Raw genomic sequence first — 21,767 nt, 5'->3', positions numbered from 1 at the left:
TGAAGAGGATGGTCAACGTGCATACTCTGCCTTTAATCCCAAGTGCATCTTCCTACAGGTGTTACCAAACCTACATTGATAACCTGCATTATGGCAGCTCTAGACAGCTTCTATGCTATGCTAGTTTTTCCTCCTTTGTTTTCCTTCCCTGTTTCCAAAGTTCCTTTATTTCTCCTCTATGAGGGAAGATATGTTGGAGCTCATGTTCCGTAAATGTGTAACCACATTTGTACAGCGGGGTGCACAAGTGCAGGGCAAAAGGCAGCATATACATGTGTACTCTGCCTTTTGCCCTGCTGTTGTCCACTTCACCGTGCAGTGAATAAATGCTTCCTCACATGCTTGCATGTCAGCCAGCATTCACTTTTAATTATGAGCGCTGCTTGGAACTCACAATTACAATCAAATCAATCCTGAAATATTTGGGGGGGGGTTTAATATAATTTGGAATCACTGTTTACTCAATTGAAATTAAGCCCTCATCGACATGCGATCATGTCTAGAGGGTTTAATTGTACATGACATGATCCCTGCCATGGCAGGGAGCCTGTACAATGGATCTCTATGGGGTCCGCCTGTTTTATAGGGAAACCACATAGGGAATGCCAGCATTAGCCCCGACATGAAAATCCATGCCGGCACAAATGCTGGAGCATTTCTATGACGGAGAGGAAGGGAGTGGTGGAAACGCAAGTTTCCGTTCCACCGCTCCTCGCCGCGATACAAATGAATGGAAATGGGACATGACATACAAAACATGAGTAAAAGCTTTACGCATAGCTTTTACGCCTTGCATTCACATTATGGCTCTGTGGAACATCAGTCTATTGTGTTTTGCATACTTACCTTTTTGGGTCACGCACTCCTTGCATGGGCTTCTCTAGTATAACTTTCAGGGTCTAATGTTTGGTGGCAGTTATTCCTGTTCAGCTGCTCTACTCCTCTATGGCCAGTCACCTTCTTCTCTCCTTGCCCCGAATAAGCTTTGATTTTTCAGTCTTTGACTCCGTGTTTCATTGTAGGAGGAATGAAAAACACAAAAGGCCCACTGTAACTCCATGCAGCTCCTGAGGCCTGCAGGGAGTAAAGAAAGAAAGAGGACTTCCTTAATGGGAGCCTGAGGCCCCGTCCTTATCAGTGCTCCACTGTCTATCACAGGTGTTCACAGCATGCCTTCATGTCATGCACCCAGCCTGTACAGTAAAGGGATGGGCCGAACCAGCACCAGGCAGCCATCGTTTATAATAATGAAAGCTGGAGATTTTTATTTGGGACCCCATTTTTTGTTTCAACCACATCAGGCTGCAGCTAGTTCATTTGTTTTTTGCTGAGGTTGTTCACATGTCATATTGTTAAACACTGATTGCCTGGTAATGTGAGACGTTTGATTTCTTGGTCGCAAAAAAAGGAAACAAGAGAGAGAGAGCAGAACTCGACGTTTGTGTAGAGTGGACTAGAGCTCATTGGAACCTTTAAATCGCAGGAAAACAGAAGTGTATGTTTGTAAACGGGGCGAGGTATTTATGATAATATTTATGATCAAATCTGCGTGATCAATGATTGCACTCACATTGGCCTATTTATTTGGGTAAGGTTTTCGGTCCTTTGCTATGTATAGATCTGCCAATATGTAAATTCTATTAATTATAAAATGTTGTCCACAATGTAAAGTCGAGGAAACTGTTTTTACCTTGTTCTGTAACATCTGTAACTAAGCTGTAAGCTCTCTTTTCACTTGCGCCCTGATACCTCTGGGTCCGGCGTGCACAATAAATAAACAAACAAAATATATACATACAGAGGTACACAGCACAACATCCAATCTCGAAAAACAGGGGATTCGAAGTTATAGTGTCTGCTTGTTTTAGAATATAGAGGAGTGCCCAGAGAGGTAACACTGAATCCCTTGTATACGGCTATTTATTCTGCCATTTCATAGTGTATATTGCACACTGACTGTTTTCTAGAGTTTGCTCGGCCGCCTCCATGTGCAGGCATTCATTTCTGTAGAGGGCTTTCCATCAGGTGTTGCATCTGCACAACTCCACAAGGTACCAAAATACACACGGTGCTCACTACATGGGGGCTGTGCCTCACATATCCGGTTTCCACTACAAGTTCTCCCACTAGCGCCTTGGTACCTTTACCGGTCTTGTTCGCGCTTTATCAAGTATCTGTACAATACAATAGAATACAATACAATACAATACTTACTGGTTTTACTGTTATAGGTGTCAGAAGTTAATATCCTGACTATTTCTGCTTGCCTCCATCTTCAGATTCACTTCAGGCTCTCCTGTGTGCTGCCATCATCACCTTAACCACAGTGCCCATCCTACACCACACACCTTTGGGGTTCATTCAAAGGCCCCAAACAGAAGGTCCCTTTCACGCACAAAAAACGCAGGATTTTAAACACTGACCCAAAAACGGCTTTGCATGTGTGTTTTTCAAGTAAAATTGAAGAGCCATGTGGAAAAGGCCTAAATGTCACTACCAAAGGAAATGCAGCATTTTAATCTGCAAAATAAGAAGGAATCAAAAGTCCCTTTCAAATGAAAAACAGGATTTTTAAACACTGACACAAAAACGGCTTTGTGTGGGTGTTTGCAGTTTAAATGTTAAACTGTACCCATACTAACATTTCAAAAGAAAAGCCCACTTTGTTTCCATGAAAACGTTCTAGTCAGCCGAAGGCAAACCCTTTTGGGTTGTGGGTGGGGACACTTCACAAATAAATCCCCCACTGCAAGTCTGGATGTTACATCCCTGTCTAATTACAACTGCAATAAAGTGTGTCCTGCTAAAGGTGTGGAAAAACCCAGTGTTCCCCAGACTTTCTGACTCTGAAGGAAGTGATAGCTGGACAATTCCCCTTGGCTGGAACATGACCACAATGTGTGACAATGGGGCTGCAACTTCAAAGAGCAAACAACCTACTTTAAAGAGACTCATACAAACTCTGGTCACAGGCTGGCCCATGGAGACAGCTGGCTGGATAAATCAGATCTCTCATTTGCCGAACATACAGATTTACAATTAATTTAAAAGACTATTATAACTTAGGTCTTTTTCCACACAACCATAATGTGGATGTTCTTAATGTATGTACCAATGTTTTAGGTAATTTCCAGGTGATTTTGGAGAAATAAAATTCATCCACCTGCGACTTAGGGAACTGTAATTGCCAGTTAAACTGGGTTCCTGGCTGATCTGAAAAGGCCCCGAATGTAAGATTTGGCAAACTAGTAAAGGGTTAATTTAGGAATATGGGTAGAAAATTACATGTTCCTACCTATTATGCATTCTGTGAAAACAATGGAAAATTGCTACACAGCCATGCAAAATGGTGCAGAATTGACTGTTCTACTATTTAATTCCCTGTGGGTAACTGGAAAGGAGCATATATATGTTATGGCAGTTGCTAGTAAAATAATGAAGTTTTGTTACATAACTAGCTTTTGCGAAGAATTTAACAGGAAAACAAATGGGGATTGCAAATGGGGCTGCCATATATCTGATGCAGACTCTTTAACCAATCCATTGTTTTGAACTATATTTGGGAGGAAAGTGAAGGGTAACTGCAATCCTAGTTGCTAGAACTCTGCCAGGTTACTTACCTAAGATTGTAAAATTGGTGGTGTTATTGCTGTTATATAAGGGGGACTACACCAAGAGGAAGGGACATAGCTGCTGGCATTTACCATCAATAGAAGACTGCTGCAACTTACAAACTGACTGCTGCACTGAAACACCAGCGGAGACTGCTGAGAGTGCATCTGGGTGGGGCTGTCTATTTGTAGGAAGGCCTAAACACTGGCTGGGTCCTATGGTGGAGAGCGGGAGGCCATCCTTGAGAGTGGAGTGATCAGACCCCTGCCCTATCTTTCCAGAGGGTCCTGACATGCAGCTGGCTGTCCTGAACTTTAGACAGAGGATTTCTATGTAAGTAGACCTGAGCCCTGGGAAAGAAAAAGGTGGGGTATTCTGCTTGCCCTAAATCGTTTCACTTTATAGTGGGGTGGGGCGGGGGGGAGAAACTGTGCTGATCCTAGCCTATTTTGCTAAAAAGATCAATTTAATTAATTTCCCATTTGGTTGAACACTACAGGTTGATTTTGTTAAAATTTGAAATTAACAAAGCTCACTTTCCAGTGTACGCTGAGAACTATAGGCTAACATTAAATTGGGTAATCCCCTTTGTCCTGTTGACACCAACTTCTTTAAGGAGGAGGGGTGTCTTTTTTCTTAAATAAGTCAAATTTTTACCATCCAGCTTTCCCAACCCAGGCCTTTCAGTGAAATCCAAAATTCCCCAAATCATTCCCAGTTTTCTGTCTAACTTCCCCAACACAGGCCAAAGTAGGGGCGGGGGGGTTTGAAAAACAACCGCTAAATCAGTTTGTGTTTATTGTTTATTGTAAACCAAATTGTCAGTGAAGTCATAATTGCCATATGTACTTGTACCAATCTTGAAACGCTACTTATAGCTTTCTTTTAAGCCCACAGGAAAATCAAAATCACACAACACTATATTTATAACATGTTTTGGTTATTGCTAAGGATAATTATTTCTTGAAGTGAAATTGTAGAAAGTAAAGAATTGTGATTTGTGTTCTTTTCAACTCACTTTGGTGATTTATTTATGCTGAGAGAAGTGTATTGTGTGTGCCACGGATGAAGTGGTGTTTGACATTTTCGTGCAAATTTGTATTACTTTTAATTTAAATAAATACATATATATATATATATTTCCTGTACACTGGCCTGGTTCTTGGCTTATTGTTAACTCAGGGGGGGAAGGATCCAAGGGTATGATATGTGTCTGAAGTAGGGCTAAGTAAAATAATCATTTAAACAGTGTGTTGCATCACACCTTGAAAGTGGAGGAAAGTAACTCCCTGTGTTGAGGGTGGCTTCTCAATAAACTGTTACAAAGTGAGGGCTCGTGGCGAGGATTTAGCTAGCTATTTCCGACTCATGACAAAATGCATTGTGACAGACTGTTAATTTTGATGCATTTGCATTAAGGTGGAGGGAAAGCCATTTGTGTTTTCTGCAAAGATTTGACTCCTGAGTTCCATGGAGGGGTATAGGTGAAAAATTAAGATTGTGTAAGAATTGATTTGTGTGAGGAAATCAAGCAGAACGGGGTGATTTTGCTACTGCATAAAGAATGTTTTAATAAGGTGCAAAAAGCCATTGTGAAAATCAAAACTGTACTTGTTGCTGAAGCCTGGGAGCATCTGCCAGCTGAATTATTTCTTAAATGAGAATGGGTTGAGGGTGAGGCTGCGGGAGGTTACCTCAGCAAGCAATGTTATTTGGCTTGAAGGTGGAATATTGCACAAAGCACTAGAGGGCTTTTACATTACCCAGTATGCTTGTGAAGAACAGATATAAATAGCTCAGCTAACTGCTCAGTTATTTTTTCATTTTCTGTTAGTGGAAGAGCATTGGCAATACGGTGAGTGAAGGATCTGTTATAGGCCCAGGATCCTGTTCAACAACTCAAATGTGAGCTGAAAACAAAACAAGCCAGCGCATTGAGAGTGATAGAGTTCACTGCACTGCATAATGCATGCACTGAGAGCGCAGATATCGTAAGCCACCTTCATGGCCAATTGAAAGACCAAATTGGTCATAATAGAGGTTTGCTAGGTGACATTGTGGCCCTCAAGCAACAAATCGAGACATTAGAAAGGGAAGATAGTCAGTTCATCATTGAAGAAATTGACTCACAAAAGGAGTTTGATGAAATGCACCAAGGTATAAGTACTCTGAAACAACAGAGGACACAGCTGATTCAGGAAAAAGACCTCTTGAATCAGGATAACAATGTCCTATTACAGAGGGTAAATCAAATGGAAATGGAGGTAGAAAAGGAAAAAAGGGTCTCAGGAATTAGAGAAGAAAGAAAGGAGCTAGAAAGGCATGTGAGACACACAGAAGCTGAACTATCAGAGGCAGTTAACTGTAGGGATGAGCAAGAGAAAGAGATTAGTCTCCTGAAGGAAAACCACCTTGAATATGCACGCAGCATACAGGGCTCAGAGAGGGATAATGAACAAGATTGGTTGGTAGCTCCGAGCAGAGTGCATGATCTTAATCAAGATTTAGGGCCTCATCAAGAGTTGGGTGGTAACGCCGGCGCTAATAGCACTGGCGCTACCTGCCCTACCGCCAAACCCACCAGCGCTATTAGCGCCGGATCACGGGTTTGGCAGATTTGGAATTGCCCATTGAGCCCATTCGGGAATGCCCCATTCCCCATTAGGCTCAATGGGGACATTTCACGCTCATACCGCCGGCGGATTTCCCGCCGGCGGTATGAGCGCGAATTTTCGGCAGATTTCCCCCCAGCTCAGAGCTGTCGGACCCTTGGCGGACCCTTAAATCCGGCTGGAATAGCGCTACCGCCGGATTTAAGGGTTACCGCCAAACACGTGATGAGAGTGTCAGAATTAAAAAGCCAGCTCTCTGTATACCAGCAGGAAATAAGGACGGAGAGAAGCAGGGGTGAGAGTCTCACAAACAAAATTGAGAATGACATACAGGCTTTGAGGCACTCTGACCAATCAGGATATGGGACAAGGCCCACTGATCAAGGTAAGGTTTTCATCCAATCAGGGGCCTTAAGTCCATCATTTACAACCTTCCAGCTACAAATGGGAACTGGCCTCATATATGCTTTGGACAAAGAACAGGGGAACATGAGGCAGTTGGATTTACCCAGGTTTAGCCCGACTGATCCAAAAGGCCAGTCCTTATCTGATAAGGATGAATATTCATCTATACCACACAGAAGGGAAACGCTCAGACCAGTGTGTCCTGGGATGGAAGGAATAATAATAAAACCATGAAAACTCTTATGAGGAGAAGGTCAGGGAGTTAGATTGTCTGAAGATATGAATACAAAGAGACCACCTAGTCTGCTTTGCTGAAGGAGAAAAGCAAGATCCTCAGACTAAGAAGGGTATCCTAAAAACCTCTTTATATTCAGGGTAGGGGGGAATTCCCAAGACTCCCTGGTAGGAAGGGTGAGGAAACTGGTTCTATCCTGGGCCTAAAAGGAACTCCAGGGAGAGTGACCCTGAGAATTCACTTTGGTCCAGGCAAGAGGAGTCCAGAACCTGTTGTTCCGGGAGATATTCCCAGAATCATAGAGATAGGAAGCGCCTAGAAGTCAGGGAAAGGAGTGTCACAGCAGTTCTGAGTCAGAAGGTGAATGGACTCTAACATTTTGCAGAATAAGAAAAAGACAGGGAAACAGAGCAAGGGATTTGTGAAAGACCCAAAAAGGAAAACCAAGGCCATAAAGAGCTTCCTGGCCCCATACCATAAGAATGGCAAGTATTCGGTATGACAACACCTGGCAATTTATGAGCAGATGATGGCATCATCCCAGATCATGAATGATGTGAATTGTATAGCATTTGCAAAATGGACTTTCTCACCTGAGTACTCCAGTTTCTTTGCGGGACTGGAGGACCAGGATCAATATAAATGGTCCACCTATAAGGTGGACATTTTGAAAAAAAATATCAACACATAGGAACCCACAAGAGGCTTGGAAGGCTGCATATAACTTGCAGTGTGGGGAAGATCAAGCGCATAGGGAGTTTGTACAGGAGTTGAAGCAGGCATTTTCTCAAACTTCCAGCGGGTGAACACCAATAGTAGGGAGTTTATAACTACATATTTCAAGGCGCTCCCCAAATACATAATGACTCATTTGGTGCTTAATTATCACAAGCATGTTACCCTGGATTGGGTGATTGAACAGGCCATCAGAATCTATGAGGTCCAAAAGCCTGTTGAGAGTAAAAATACTGTAAAAACCCCACAAACCATCTAACACCCCTCCCGCTACAAAGGTGGTGGAGGTAAAATGTACCCCTCCATTGGATCAGGAGACGGATGGGACTAAAAGAAACTCTTCTGTCAACAAGCAAAATGGTAGGCCGAAGGGACCCCCCCACCTTGCCTAACTGAATCATAGTCAGGCAGGGGCTCAAAACCACATATGCTCTAGTTACAAGGAGACTAAACCAAACCTGCGGTATGTATACACTCCCCCGGCTCAGGGGGTAACCAATCAGGTAATTACTGCCCTGGGAAACTTCCCTTCCAAACATCCCTCAGGAGAGAAGTATCACTCCCCCTCCCAATCTGAAATTTTTCCCCAGATATCCCCCGAATCAGAACATCCAAAATAATCCTCCTCTCTCTCCTTGGTTCCAGGAAAATATATCCTTGAAGCTGAGAGAAGGGAGATTCAGGATGGAAAATTATGGGGAAAATTCCCTGTACCCAAGCTACTCCCAGGACAGTTACCCTTTTCAGGAGCAGGAGAGGTATGACTTGAGACTTCCCTACCACCCAGACAAGGGGCCTCATCACGAGTTGGGCGGTAACGCCGGCGCTATTAGCGCCAGCGTTAATAACCCTACCGCCAAACCCCCCAGCGCTAATAGCGCGGGATCACGGGTTTGGCGGAACGGGTATTGCCCATTCCCCACTGAGCCCATTCGGGAATTCCTCATTCCCCATTGGGCTCAATGGGGAATTTTCACGCTCTTACCACCGGCGGATTTCCCGCAGGCGGTAATAGCGTGAAATTTCGGCGGATTTCCCCCCAACTCAGAGCTGGGGGGAAATCTGCCAAACCCATGATTTGGCAGACCCTTAAATGCAGCGGTAATAGCGCTACTGCCGCATTTAAGGGTTACCGCCAAACTCGTGATGAGGCCCAAGGTCTCGCAATTGGAGAGACAGGTCCAGCAACTGACCGATGATCTGGGGTGCATCCTGAGGGCTCAGTTCAACTCTCACCCTAACGTTCCTTCCCAAAATTCCCCAACACTCAGGTCTGATGCCCCAGAGGGAAATTAGAGGAGGAAACCTCCGACAAACCACATGTTCCTGAGGAGTAGGCCCAAGTAAACGGGAGATGACAAGCCCTAGAGGAAGCTTCCTTTCTCACCCAAACAGAACCCCTAAAAACTTCTCAGCCTGAAGAAGTCTCTTCTACCCCCAAAATGTTAGAGCCCAAAGAGCAAAGGGTAAGCAGGAGAGGCCAAAGAAGAACCCACTTTGTGGAGGAACTCCAGATTATCCCCTTTGAAAGAGAAGAATCCCTGGAAGATTCAGATAAGCAGACCTTCTCTTTCAAAAACAAGGAGATCCCTCCAAAACAAAAATGGATCCTAAAAGACCACGAGTGTGACAGAGTAAGTAACTATGGACTCAGAACCAGAAAATATTCAACCCCAAACATGTGACCCAGACACAATTGAAACCGAGGGGGTGTCCTTTCTCTAAACATGTTCTAGAAACTGTTACCAGGTAACGAGGGACAGCCAAGGAGCCGGGGAAAGGCTGATTCCCAAACTATGACACGGAAAATTGTCCAGAATCACACAATGTTGTAGTTCAATATTAAGAAAATGACCAACAGGCTGTCAAATAACTCACACTTTCTTTGCACCTTGAAGGAGAAAGAAGGCCAATTGTGTGCACTCTTCAAGGTCCTGGGTCAGTGTGAATTATCATCTCTGGTGCATACTGGATCCCAAGCTGCCCTCCTTCCAAAAAGTCCTTTGACCAACTAAACTCAGGACGGGGGAGGGCCACTAAATTCCACTCACCCCACTTCCTGGACAACCCCAACATTTTTACAGGTACTATATTTCTGTCGAAGCGACTGCAGATCTGGAAATAAAAAGTGGAAGGCATTGGCTGACATATCTGGTGATAGTTGTGACACTAGAGGGCACACCTTGTTTACTAGGGAACAATCTTTTGAGGAGGTTATCACTCCAATTGACTGTGTAAACAAGGCCCTCTGGACTCAGACTAAGAGCCCTATAAAATTCAAAATGAGTACCAACTATGTAAGTATGAATGGTACCTCGCACATAATTGATCAAGGCTCTGAGAATGTAGAGTTCCATTTCAAGAATAACCAAGTCCCAGCCATCACTGTCATCTCTGTAGGAGAACAAAGTGGTGATGGGTAACCCTTCTCCATTCTTGAAAATCAACCTTCCTCCCAGTTGTAAGTGGCAATCCACACTGGAAGTGAACACCCTACATTTGTACACCAGTCCAAAATCATAAGAAACATTGAATCAAGTGAAACCAGACAAGGAAGTATCCACTCAAAGTCTGAATGACATACAGAAAAAGGGCAAGCAGTTGTTTTTCCGCAGATAAATGAGGGGGAGGAGAAGGTGCTCGCCAGAGTATGTCTGAATAATGCAAGGAGTTTCATCAGCAAAGAAATATTCAGGAAAATCCCAAAAGATCAGATCATTCCCATATTTAAATTGAATGACAAATGGAAAGTAGTTCTGAAAACTCAAAATTCCAAACATCTCCTGCCTGTTCTAGGTGTATGTTAAATATGTCCATTGGGAACAAAAGCATAGAACATAATTGTTGCATTGTGAGAGAGGTCCCTTCCACCTTTCATCTGGGAAGTGACATTCTCAAACGATTTGCAATCAATTTGCACCTAATTAATAATAAAGCCTGGTCCAGATCTGGGGATAACCCCCATTGGCTTTGACAGCACTGAAAAAGCATTGCAGCCGGCTCAAATTCTGCCTTATGTGGTTGAAGTTCAAGTGCGAGAAGGTGCAACAATTTACCCTCCCCATCAAAATTAAGCGAGAACAGAACCTCAAACATGAGGAAACCTATATAAATTTAAATTCCCATCTCCAACAACTAGGTTTGTATTTAAATGTGACTCCTCTAGTAGACCTAGACCATGACACCATGCAAATATTCTTGGATAACATTGACTCTTGAAATATCACTTTGGGCGCAGACACCTTTATTGGAATGGCGGTTGATGCCCACCATTATTCTATTGATTAAGGTAATGAAATCATGGGGCCAATCCCAAACAACTGTTTCAACCTCAGCAATGATATTCCTGCAGAAAAGATGTTTACTCGGCATGGGGGGAATTTCATGGTGTAATCTTCCTACAATTACAGTGTTGAAGAGGTGACCTGTGACATTATGAGGGAGGAGGTAGTGTTAAGAGTCAAGGATCTGTAGAGGAGCAGATGTATACATTCTCAGGTGATCCCGCCCCCTACCTCATTTAGATTGGAGACGTGAGATCATCTGTCTTGCCAATTTCACAGCAAGCATTTGGAAGAAGATATCCATTGAGACAACCCTATTGAATGTACCCTCGAGTTGATGATAACCTACAGGTGGAACTCCCTGAAGGAATATGAGGAAGAGCTCAGAAAATGAACTGATGATGTCTTAAGAAAGTCTGCATGACATCCCGAGTGAATGAATAAAGATAGTGCACGGATCGTAGAGGACAAATGACGAAGTAAAGAATTGAATACATTAGCAAAGTGGAAAGTCGATTACACATTAACAAAGTGCTGCAGAAAACAGAAGTTCAATGAATGTACAGAGGCTGAAAGGCAAGCTAGATCAAGTCATCATATAGGCTAGTTATTAGAAGTGAATATAATGCAGGCAAAACCACCATTGTATAGAAACTGGACATTGATATCATGAAATAAATAAGCCGGAAACCATGAAACGGGAATGAAAAGCTGTGTCGGGGTAGAAAAATAAAGTTGCTGAAACTGTTGAGCGAGGCTGTCTGGCCAGAAGTCAAGATCCTAGGAATCGAGTGCAGCTATCTACTCCGAAGAAGAACATGTGTGCAGAGGATGAATCCTCTCATGTTAAGGTGCAAGAAATAACACAAAGGATACCAAGTTTTAATTAATATAAAGGAAGTAAAAAGCTGTAAAATGGACCAAGTCGTGTTTTCTTGTGATCTGAGCCAAGGATGGAAATAGAGTTTGAACTTGTACTTCCAGACACAATAGTGAGTACCCTCACTCCTGTGCATTCCCATGATGAGAATACTCTGCAATGCCAATTACAAAGAAAATTTCATGGCAGAAGGCATGGCTGAGGAGAGATGTTGGGCTAATTGGGTGGTGAGGCAGCTTCTTGTCCTATCTCCCTGCACCTGGGTCTGGGTTTATGTGCTACTAAGTGAAATGAATGTTCCAGACATGGCACAAGTGTGCCAACCAATTCTATTAGTACTAGTTTAAAAGACCAATGAAACACAGTGTAACTATTTTTCTCAAATTACATCTTACAATAGGTAGGCATACGTTGTCAACCTGATAAAGGGCAGCCAATAACAATCCTAGCTCCTATATGGTTGTATATCTAGATGTTTTCCTTAACCAATCCCAAACGTTAATAGGATTTTCACTATTGCCACATAGTATGAGACCACTCTGTTGCATAATGGAGTATATGAAGTGTATTTTCTGTGGAAATACTTGAGAGACTGAAAGTCCTTCCCTTGATGTTCATTGTTGCCTCCCTGTTTTAGAAAATTGTTAATAAAACAGTAACTTGCCATCTTCTTGAGTTTGTCCGGATATTTGGACCCAGAATTATTCTGGTGTAATCCATCCATTATAAATGCACGTCCAAGGGTCTTCAGCTCAGACCATTACCTTGAATCCCATGTCCAGGTCAACACTATCAAAAGAGATCTCTCTACACAACTGGCGGATATTGCTGAAATTGCCAAGCCCAAGGTCTTTCCATGTTTCAAACAGGTGGTCGAGGAAAGGATCAATTATCCTGATGGCTGTGAGACTGAGGGGCCAAGACAAAAGCTAAAACAGGTCTTCATGGAATTCCAAGATATCTTTTCAGTGGACTCATACGACTGTGGACACACATCTCTTCATTCAACCACCAATCCCACAGGCCCTGGATGGCTCCAGCATTTGTGAAACAATACCGGTTACCTCTCAGTTCCATGGAATCATTCAAAGAGATTATTAAGAATTTAGAATCCCGTGGGATAATTCGTCTGATCCACAGTACCTTCAACAACCAATACTGGGGATACTCAAACCAAAAGGGCAATGGAGACTATGTGCAGACCTGAGGGAGTTAAACAAACGTATCCACATGTCACAATGGCCCCTTCCCAACATTGATCAGGGACTGGCCGAGATCCATGGGTCAAAGATGTACACTGCCATTGACCTGACCAATGGTTACGGGACCATACCTGTGAGTAGGGAAGACCAGTACAAGCATGTAAGCTTGTCTTTGCCTTCAGGGGACAGCAGTACATGTGGTCCCTAACCCCCTTTGTATACATAAACTCTGACAATGAGTTCTACATCTTCCTACATAAGGCAATGCCCAATTTGGGTGAAAGGGGATACGTGGCCTATGTGGATGATGTTTTGATCAAGCGCTCAACTGTGGAGGAAAATATAGCAGGCTATGTTCTATCCCATTTGCAGAAGGCTGGAACAAAACTCTCCTTTCAGAAGGCTCACTGGTTTAAGATCTCAGGGACTTAATCCCCAGGCAAAGAAGGTGGAAACCTTATTGAAATTAAAAGACCCTATTACTCTGTAAGAATTAAGAAGCCTTCTTTGACGCACTAACTATAGTCAGAAGTTCATTGAAGACTGTGCAGAGGTCACCCGACCATTGGTCCATTTTTTAAGGGCTGGAGTTAAGTGGGAGTGCGGTCCAGAACAATCCGAGACAATTAAACAACCGAAAAGAAGCCTTTCTAAGGCTTCTTTTTTTGGCTTACCCCATAAAGGACAAGGAGGTGTTCTTGGAGACAGGGTTCTCACATACTTGCTAAAGAGCGGTGTTCTATCAAAAGCACGACAAGGTCAACAAAGTCTTGCGTACGCGAGAAAGACTTGTCCGCTGTGAAGGAACAATTCAATGACTACAAGAAGGAACTCTTGGCAACTATATGGCAGTTGAAAAATGATCACCCATTCATCCAGGGGAGCACATCATTGTCCAGACTCATCAACTCTTGCAATATCTACAAAGTGACAGAATCTGGGTGGGGAAGGTTTGGAATTCCAGAATTACTGCCTGGATTCTGTCCAGGCAAGGCTTTTCTATGGAGGTCAGAAATGGCCAAAACAAGAAGAGTCCACTAGTGCAAAAGTTGGCAGACTTCCATGATTGCACTAAAGAAAACTGTCCCAAGGATGAAAGTCTAATAACCAACAACAGCATGGAGGTGTACTTAACTTCCCCACACAAGGTCTATGAAGAACACACTTGTCAGGGGATACCCACAGATTATGTTGATGGGTGCTCCTACTATGTTGATAAGAACAGGGAAAAATAACTGATGGCTGGCATTGGGAATGTCTGGATGAATGATACCCCGGAACCCTCTGCTGGTTATAAAATAGGATCCCAAAGTAGTCAGGTTGCAGAGTTGATGGCCGGTCATCAAGCTATCCTCAATGCAGTGCACCACTAACTCTATTAGCTGGTCATAATCGCAGACTGTGATTATGTCAGGAATGGGTTTGTGGAGCACCTGATGAACTGAAGAACTGAGGCATGCTGTGTGCCAAAACCCACCCCTAAAACACGCCAAACTGACAACCTGCTGACCTCCAATGAGAATACCATCTATTTGGAAGAGGATAAGAGGTAATTCCAATATAGAGGGGACACATAAGACTGGGAATGACCTGGCTGAACAGCTGGCTAAAACTGGAGCTCTGCAGGGGTATTTTATAGAAACATAATCCCTGGTGGGGGAGATCCAAATTGCCACTGTCACCAGTCCTCAAACTTGTGCAAACAGCAAACTCTTGACTTCCCAGTGGAGTAAAGATACCCCTAAAGCAGATTTGATCACTGCTCAGAAAGACAACCCAAGCATTGGGATATGTTACCGACAAATTGAAGACCCTGAAAACCCTGTGAGCTTTCCTTTTAAAGAGTCGTATAATACTGGTAAAGAGGATCTCCAGGTGTTGATGAAATTTTCCAAGATGTTCTAGATACAAGATGGTTTGTTTGTATGTAGAGCCCTATCGGGCTGTGACCAGTGAGTAGTATCTACGTCATTCTGAAGCCTGAAGTTGAACCAAACACATGGCATGGCCACTGATGGTTATATAGGGTTTCACATGACATTAAACATCTTGCACATATGTCAGGACCTCTGCACTTACCTAAAGGGGTGTCTTGTGTGTGCTCAATTCCATCCTAGTACACTCACATACATAGAGCTCCCCTACAAAAAATGGGAATGACACTGCTTTGGTCATATTTGCAAGTCAATGTCATTGTGCCAGTGATTCGCTCCTCTAGAGGAAACAAGTAGATGTTGTCTGCAGCATACTTGTTCACAAAGTGGGTAGAAATTCTTCCAGCCCTGAATTGTAAGGCGGAGACAGCTGCTGCACTAATGTTCAACCACATCTTCTCTCATTTTGGCCTCCCGCCAAGGATTGAGTCAGACCAAGGAAGCCATTTTACCAGTGAGGTGATGTTGAAGATGAAAAAGATTGTAGGGGTAAAAAGAAAACTGCACATTGCCTACCACCCGGCCTTAAGCAGGGGTAGATAAATACAACAAAACAATTGTGAGTATCTTAAAGACGCTTGTGGCAGACTCTGTACGCAGCTGGGACATCCAATTACTGCTTGCCCTGATGGCTATTAGGTCTACACCATTTTCTGCAACAAAAGTGTCTCCATTTGAGCTCATGACCGAATGAAAAATGGTGTTTCCGTAGCATCTGCTCTATAGGACTCAGGAACAGACACTGATAAATGTGTCCACTACTGATGAGTAGATTGACAATTTAAGAACGCACCTCCAGCATGCTTTTGTTTTATGTCAGCCCAATTTAGAATAGTCAGCTGAAGGAATGAAGACCTATTATAACCCAAACACCACCAAGAAAGAATATGATTTAGGGGACAAAGTTTACCTGTACAATAATTGGGCCAAGGAGCGGAAATTCCTCCCATCTTGGCGTGGTGCCTTTGAAATTGTAGATAAAATATCAACTGTTGCCTACAAGATCCGCATTCCTAAAAGGAGAACAGACAAAAGAAAAATGGGTCTACATCAGTTGAAAGACTGTCATCCCAGACACGCTTTATGACTGATTCATTAGCCAAATGAAACTTGAGCAGAGGAACCCTCTGAAGAATGAAAAGGAAGGATGAGAAATCGAATGGAAACTAAGACGAATAATTATATATATATAGTGAATATATAAGGGGACGTTATGGTTAAATTGCGCTACTAGAAACCTGTGAAATTCACAAAAAAAACTTTATAAACGTGACATTATGGATCCAAGTAAAACCGAAAAACCCCTGAAATTTGCCAGTTATGGTAGGCTAAGCAACCATAACTGGCCGCACCACTGTGCACTGCTAACACTAACACCCAGGACATGAAAGATGACATCACAAATGTACATAACAAAATCCTTTTTCCAGATGGCCACCATCGAAAGGGAAGGCAGTTGTTCCATACATAGCCCCTCTTCGCTTTCCATGGCAGCCAGAAAAAATCAAAAGTACGTTCCGAGATGCAGAACCTGTACATAAACATACAGCGATTACAAAACAAAATCCTTTTTCAAGATGGCCACCATAGAAAGGGAACAGGGTTGTTCAATACATTGCCCCTCTTCACTTTGCATGACAGCCTCCTAAAAGCAAAAGTATGTGCCGTGACGCAGAACCTGTAAATAAACATACAGCGACGTACAATGTGCTACCTTACATTTTGAAATGATACACTGGATAGAAAACGTTAACATTTTAGAATTTGTAAAGTAGTTTTATTTAACAAACACCTGTCAGAGACCATCGGACTAACCCCATTTTCTATTAAATTGTAACAATTTTTCTAAGGGCGTCATTGAAAATGTTCATGGTGAGACACACTTAGTTATTTTCCCATACAAAAACTATGCGCGTCTGTTAGAGCACCCGCTTTTTTTGCACAGGTATTTCCAAGACGGTGCCATGACCTTTGCCATACAACACCATAAATGATGTTATGTTACTCCTAATGGCGAGGTCAGCATAGGGACAAAGGGGGCCTTGCCGGTCATCCCACAACACTGTAATGGACAGGCAGCTGGTCACCAGCAGTTGCATCTGACATTGAAAGAAGCCGTCACTCGGCATCTGGAAACCATGGCACGCACAGTACGGCAAGATGTAGCTAGGTGGAAAACGTAAGAGAAAATCTGTGTCATTACCCAACCTTTAGGAAAAAATTCCAAAAAAGACACAAAGATTGTGGAAAGTAGTACACAAATCGAAGTGGACAAACATGACATTTCAAGGAAATATTAGCGTTTACCATGGATACATATAGTGACAGCCTACAAACGCCGATAATCAGCACTCGCTGTAAGGTTTAATAAAAGGGCAACTGCACAGTGAGATGGTAAATCAGTTATGAAGCCAAAGGGAATGGACAAGCAAGAAAAAATTACATGTCTTGATTTAACACAAGACCAAAAGAACGTGCAAACTGATACACAAAGCTATGTGGGCAAGCAGAACAATTCAAAGAAGAAGAAATAACGGTCAACAAGGATGAGTCTAGTCATAGCCTGCAAACGCGGACAATCTGCACTCTCTGTTATTGGAGGAAAAAGACAACTGTGCAAAAAGATAATACTTCAGTTACATTGTCACAATTAGTGTTTTGGTAATATAAAATTAAAACGTGGGTCGGTGTAGAGTCGTCAAAATTAAACTTACATGATGTTGACAGCCTCCATTGTTTTTGGCCAAGTCAGACAGCAATGTGTTCGCACCAAAGAATCTTTGTGAAATAATATGTCATGTTCCTTACAAACGTTTATAAAACATAACCTTATCAAATGGTATTTTTTTCGAAGCTTTCATTCCTTGCACAGCTTTTGAAGTTTCCCTTGCGCTCAAGATCAAAAAACAATTGCCCCTTATGGATTGACTTGGATGCGTGGGCCTACTGAGCTCGCAACCAAAAAACCAAATCAACTGACCTTCACTCAGAAGGCAAATACATTCTCACTATGTAACAACATATGAGCATCCAATCATGAGAACCGCTAATCCCAGACTCCTCCAGAACCACTGTTGCCATCAAACACTCCATGTGGCAGCCTCAGATTTAAAAAAGTAGGACACCAGTCCAACTTCAATATTAATCTGAAAACATTGTAACACAGACACAGGCATTGGTTGCCGTACATTGAGCACAAACTTCCACTTTACCATATGAATTTGGTGGCAAGAAAATACCACTTTTTGAGTTTCCGCTTCAACATTCCATCCCAACCTAATTAAAGCTCACCTTCGGAAACTGTATTTCATAATTATAACAAGTGCAGTGGTGTCTTGTTTTGTATGTGTTACCGGCGATGTCCGTGTACACCAAAACATGAACAAAAGATGGCTGGGGCAGCGAAGAAATCTGACGCACTTCACGCTGTTCCACAACGAATCTGTGAAAGTGCCACATGTCTGCGGACATGGCGCTACGGATTAGCCAATCGATTTCTTGTCCGCGGAGCGTACAGGGAAGTGTGACCGCGGAGCGGACATAGATATCACTCATTTTTTTAGACCTACTTTTTGGTCGTTTTAAAGGAAACTACTGGACGGATTGTTACCAAATTTACAAAAGCATGCTTTCGGGACCAAGCCCCTGCCCCTGTCGCAAATTTGCTGAAAATCCGTCCAGCGGTTTGGCCTGTAGGCGTGCACAAAGTTTTTCCCCCATTCAGTCTATGGGAAAAAAAGACGTTTTAGGACCCCCTATAACTTTTCCCTCCCTGGACCAAACATCACCAAACTTTGTAAAACGAACCAGAGTGGCCCATATACTTTATTTGCAAAGTTTGGAGAGAATTCGGCCAGGGGGAGCGGAGTTATAGGCCACCCAAAAAGTGCTCTTCCTATGGAAACAGCAACGTAACCATAACTACACAGCCACTACCGTGGCTGTGTAATATATATATATATTAATAAGGTTATATATATATATATATATCAGAAAAAAAATCCCCGTACCAAGATGCAGGAAAAGTGGATGGCACTCCGGGAAAAGGTTTGGATTTGAAGAGTCCTTTCCAAACCCAGAGTCAGGAAGTCACGATGTTTGCAGGCACAAAATAGCTTTAATAATAATAATGTCCAGAGAGAGAAAAAAACACGAAAACAACGACGCGTTTCGCGGCAACAAACCGCTTGTTCACGTTAGGGGTAAGGAACACAGAAAATGGACTATAAGTCTAACAGTCACACTATGGTTTCAGGATAGACAGTAGTAATACATAACACACGATCTCCCAGTCAAAAACGGCGGCCATATTTGAAAATGCATTTACCTCTACCATTCATTACATTTTGAACATAGAGTGGAAAAAAAGTTAAGAGAGAGTGAAAAGAGTATGTACATTGCTCGGACTGCAATTACTTATTTTTATATACGGCGAACTAATGTGGCATCTAAGACTTAACTGTTTTACCAAGATTACTGTAAAAACAAAATTTCCATGCTAATACATTTGCGAATGTCCCGCATTTATGTAGTAATTTATAGTAAATGCTCATTTTCAATTTATGTCCGTTTTCAATTTAACCAATTGTTGACCTTTGGTGTATATGAATCTCTGATTAGGATTACGCAAAGGTTAGCAGCTATTAATAGAGTGGCAATGTCTTTTAACAGTCCACTGAACCAACCTATTGTGGGTAAAGTGCAATGTGCTTTAGCAAGTACAAAAGTAAACCTCCCAATATAAAGATCAATAAAGTTTCTGACCTCTATTATATGTAAATCTCTAATTTTTAATTAGGATTTTTGGTTTTTGTATAAATATACTAAGGTGTTAAGATAAAATGCTTAGTGCATCTGCTAAGGTGCTAGTGCAAACGTAATGAGTAACTGTGCAAATACGCAATATTTTAGCTGCTGTTAATAAAGTGCCAGTGCCCTTTAACAGTCCACTGTATGAGTATACTCAAGTGTTGAGATAGAATGCTTAGTGCATCTGCTAAGGTGCTAGTGCAACGTAATGAGTAACTGTGCAAATACGCAATATTTTAGCTGCTGTTAATAAAGTGCCAGTGCCTTTTAACAGTCCACTAAATCAACACTTTATAAGTAAAGTGCAATGTGCTTTAGCAACTTCAAAAGTAAGCCTCCCAATACAAAGATCAATAAAGTGATTTGTGCTTTACATTTCTGTCATAATTCATGCTCGCTAATTAAAATGGCATTTTAACTTTAAGAACACAATACTAAAAACATATCTTAGAGGAACAAGACAGAAATATCGACTGTTAGCTATTCTGTGTTTACCCATTAAGGAACAAGAAAAAGAAAAAAGGTATAAAAAGATGTTAAAATTGAGATAGCAAAAAGTAAATAGAAATAGAGAAAGGTAGGTCTGAAATTCATTCAAAGCTTTTATGTGGTATGAAACAGTTTCTTAGGTTAATAGACCTTTTGTCCTTAATGCTAGTGAAAAAACATCTCTCAGTGACAACCACATGTAAACTTATATTTGTTAAACAAAACGTATCTATATATAGAGAAAAGCAGAAGGAAGAGGAAAGGAAAGAAAGGAAGAGGAAGAATTAGTCATACTGTAATAATTATCATTCTTAGATTCTTGTTGAAGAGCAAGGCTACCCAAAATTTGCGATCCTTTTTGAAAAAATTGTTATTATTATGTGTCTAGAAAGGTGTACAATTCTTTATCTAGGTTATGGCCTTTAGGTTTCTTAGTTTCGAGGTCTAAGATGTATTTCGTTTCAGATTGTCTGAGGGAGAGTTCTCGATTACCACCTCTGGCTGTTTTAGGAACTGTGTGTATGCCGAAATATTCAAAGCCTTCCAATCTGCCTCCATGCTTCTCTTGGAAATGCAAAGCCATAGGGTATGTGGGGTCGACGTTTTTGATAGCTCTTATGTGTTGCAATATTCGAAGTTTCAATTTGCCGATTGTACTCCCCACATACCATTGGTCACATGAGCATGTAAGCACATACACAACATATTCTGTTTCACATGTGATCCTGGATTTTATAGGCACATTTTTTTGTAAAACTGGATGTAGGTAGTTTTTGATGTTTCTGGCAAATTTACAGGCTTTGCATTTTGTACAGTTTTGGAAGCCTCTTAGGTTGGCATTTAACCTGCTCGAGGTACTTTGTGGGGTTTTCGGACTCATATAACTGGATACAAGTTTATCCTTCAATGAAGTTGAGCATCTAAATGTGATGTTAACATTTGGACCTAGGATGCTCTTCAAATGTTCGTCTTGTTTGTTATATAAAACGGGAACTTATTGACTTGGTTCTCACGGTGAACATACAAAAACACATTGTTTTGTGCAATGGTGTACATTTCTTTTTATACTTGTATTCTGTTGTTGTTGTCAATACTATGTAACACCTCCAGGAAAATAGGTGTCTAACAAGTACTGAATCTCTTTAACTTTCTATTATTAGAGAACTAACCTCCTTAATTTCCAGCCTGAAGGCAAGAGGGGAGTCCAGTGAGAACCCCAGTGAACCCGGAAAGAAGGAAGAATTGGGGTGCTGCGCCACACCCTCCAACCCAAAGAGGGAAGCGGAGGCTGGAGTGCCCACTCACTAATGAAGGAAATTGCACATGGTGAAATCGTTCTCTGCCCTGCTCTTCCCCACTCCCTAATGAAGGAAATTGCATGTGGTGAAACCCTGGTCTGCCCTGCTCTTCCACATCAAAGAGTCATGGAATAACAGGGTGAGGGGCATGTAGGGTGCATTGAAAGGCCCCAAACTGAAGCTCCCTATCACATGAAAAACAGGAATTTAAACACTGACCTAAACACAGCTTTGCCTGTGTGTTTTTCAAATACAATTGAAGAGCCAGTGGA

This window comes from Ambystoma mexicanum, chromosome 3p, assembly GCF_040938575.1.
Source record: "Ambystoma mexicanum isolate Mex_15411 chromosome 3p, UKY_AmexF1_1, whole genome shotgun sequence".
Lineage (NCBI taxonomy): Eukaryota > Metazoa > Chordata > Amphibia > Caudata > Ambystomatidae > Ambystoma > Ambystoma mexicanum.
Note: the sequence above shows the minus strand (reverse complement) of the source record.